Source organism: Carlito syrichta, unplaced genomic scaffold (genome assembly GCF_000164805.1).
Source record: "Carlito syrichta isolate Samal-C Ts95f unplaced genomic scaffold, Tarsius_syrichta-2.0.1 Scaffold308277, whole genome shotgun sequence".
Taxonomy (NCBI): Eukaryota; Metazoa; Chordata; class Mammalia; order Primates; family Tarsiidae; genus Carlito; species Carlito syrichta.
In genome coordinates this window covers 22765-25786 of record NW_007252373.1, presented here as the reverse complement: position 1 = coordinate 25786, position 3022 = coordinate 22765, and the positions used below count along the sequence as shown (strand labels likewise).

Genomic DNA, 3022 nt, shown 5'->3' with positions numbered 1-3022 from the left:
TTTATCTCAACACTTCTATTATTTCGTATTTTAAATTTCCAAGACTTTTTTGTTCTCCGATTGTTCCTTTTTCATAGTATCCTGTTCTTAATTTATGATCTATTTTATTAATTTAAATAGTTATATGTGCCCCAGGACAAAACTCAACAGGTTAAAAAATGGACAGTGCAGAACGTGAGTCCTGTCGTTTCGTTCTCCTTGGGCGCCATGAGCTTCACCATTCGTTCCACCTCCTTCACCAACTACCAGTGTCTATACAGGGGCCAGGGGCTGGGGCTCCGGGATCTCGTGGCCCACTCCACCAGCTTCTGGAGCGGTGAGGGTCAGGGACATGGCCTTGCGGATGGCTGGGAATCTGGGGGGATATCCAGAGCGAGGAGACCATGCAAGACCTGAACGACTGCCTGGCCTCCTACCTGGACAGGGTGAGGAACCTGGAGACTGAGAATTCAAGGCTGAAAAGCAAAATCTGGGACTACCTGGAGAAGAAGGGACCCCAGGTCAGAGACTGAGGGTATTACTTCAAGACCATCGAGGACCTGAGGGCTCAGATCTTTGCAACTTTTATGGACAATGCCAATGTCATTCTGCAGATTGACATCGCCCGTCTTGCTACTAATGACTTTAGAGTCAAGCATGAGACAGAGCTGTCCGTGCGCCAGTCTGCAGACTGTGACATCAATGGCCTCCGCAAGGTCATTGACGACACCAATGTCACCCGACTGCAGCTGGACACAGAAATCGCAGCTCTCAAGGAGGAGCTGCTCTTCATGAAGAAGAACCACGAGGAGAAAGTAAAAGACCTGCAAGCCCAGACTGCCAGTGATGGGTTGGACGGGGGAGGTAGACGCTCCAAATCTCAGGACCTCAGCAAGATCATGGCGGATATCCGGGCCCAGTATGACGAGCTGGCTCAGAAGAACCACGTGGAGTTGGACGAGTACTGGGCCCCAGCAGACCGAAGAGAGTACCACAGTGGTCACCACACAGTCCGCAGAGATTGGAGCTGCCGAGATGACACAGCTGAGAGGTACAGTCCAGTCCTGGACTCGATGAGAAATATGAAGGCCAGCTTGGAAAGCAGTCTCAGGGAGGTGGAGGCCCTCTTCGCCATGCAGATGGAGCAGCTCAACGGGGCCCTGCTGCACCTGGAGTCCGAGCTGGCATACACCCGGGCGGAGGGCCAGCGCCAGTCCCAGGAGTCCCTACTGAACATCAAGGTCAGCCTGGAGGCTGACCTTGGCGTCACTTACCGCCGCCTGCTGGAGGACAGGGAGAACTTCAGTCTCCGTGATGCCCTGGACAGCAGCAGCTCCGTGCAGACCATGCAAAAGACCACCACCCGCAGGTTAGTGGATGGCAAAGTGCTGTCTGAGACCAATGACACCAGAGTTCCGAGGTGCTGAGACGGTGGGAGCAGGGTTCCCTTTGGGGAAGCAGGAGGCCAATAAAAAGTTCATCAAAAATAAAAATGTATAGTGAAAAGTAAGCTCTTTCTTACCCAGTTCCCAGCCCTAGAGACAACCTTGTTATGTGTCCTTCCAGAGGTACCTAATGCATTTAAAGCATACATGCATTACAGTTTTGCTTTTCTTTTTCTAGTCTTCCAGTCTTTCCTAAATTATGTCATATTTATTGGGGATCAGCTGTTTTCTTTATTTTGGACTTTCCATTTGATAAATTTGGTTTTATTCATATGACTTGTCCCTTTCTATGTAAAAATGGAGTAGATTACTCTCTCTAGGTATTAGATATAGATTTTCGATGCATATGTTGGTATGTTTCCTTGCTCATTGTCACTCTTGAGAAAAGCTACCTGACAGCTGCATGTTTATATGTCGTATTTGTAGTAGAGAATGAGTGGACAGAACCAACACATAGCATTTATTTTAGAGTAAGTGGGGAGAGTTGGTCTATATGCTGGGAAGATGAATTAATAGAGAGACCCGAACCCACCCAGCAGCCCTACTCCTCTTCAGGAAGTTTGTTCTGTCTTCCAATTCCAATTAGTGCCATGTTTCCCATCTCCTTTCTCATGCCTTCATCCTACCCCTGCCCACTCCAAGTTCAGAGACATTCTGGGTTTTGCCTGGCAGCTTAGCTGTCTCCACACTACATTTCTTCTTTGCATTTGCACAGAATAATTCAGGACTATAGCTTTTAGTAATTCATAGTAGTTATTAGTATCACTCATCTTCTTATGGTTGTCCTTGAAAAAAGATTTGGGCATTTGATAAATAATCTAATGAAAGCACTTCAGACTATCCTCTTAGAATATTTGTTAAGTAATTTAAAAGGATATCCCATGGTGGGGGAAGGTACTTCCTGTAGAAAAATCTTTTTTAATAAAAGGAAATTGTCAATCTGTTCCAGTAAGTATGGAGACATGATTTTGGGGAGCCCTAGGATGGGAGAGAGAGAGAGGAAATGCTATTTTTATTCATCTGTTTCTACATATTCCCCCACTCCCCATCTGGAGGATTGGTATTTTCATGAAAGACATCTGGCAGCCCTGTCTGTTCTATTCCACAGTTTCTCATTAATAGAAACAACAAGGAAAATGAGCTGCAGCTATTATTTCTTCCTTACAAACACAGCATCTTGCAAGGGTTGCATCACTTTGGATTTTATCATGGCTTTATCTCCCTGGGTTAATTTCCCATTTTCTACTTGGAGGTGCATTGTTCTCTTCTTCTAAATAAAAGGAACTTCACTCATTTTGCCTCTAGCAACACTATAAAATTAGAAGGAAAAAACTTCAGAAGTTGCAAAACAGATGATTAACAGTAATGCTATGGCCTTATTAAGTTAAGGGATATCACGCTGTTTACCCATTCACACATGCTTATTGACTTAATGTTTTGTAAATTTAGCTCTCTTCAGTCTCAGCTGATGTGTGGGGGCATATAGCAACCAGACTGATATTTATGCCATAAGTGAGAAATAACTTGATAATTTATGAGTGGTGAAACCCAAATTCAAGCAGGTTTTCCCTCAGGAAGGGAAAAAAACACATGCAGCA

General features: G+C 45.1%; 1 pseudogene; it reads left to right on the top strand.

Moving 5' to 3' along the window:
- The first annotated feature begins 207 nt into the window (after nucleotides 1–207).
- LOC103267816 lies at nucleotides 208–1406 on the top strand (annotated as a pseudogene).
- The last annotated feature ends 1616 nt before the right edge of the window (nucleotides 1407–3022 follow it).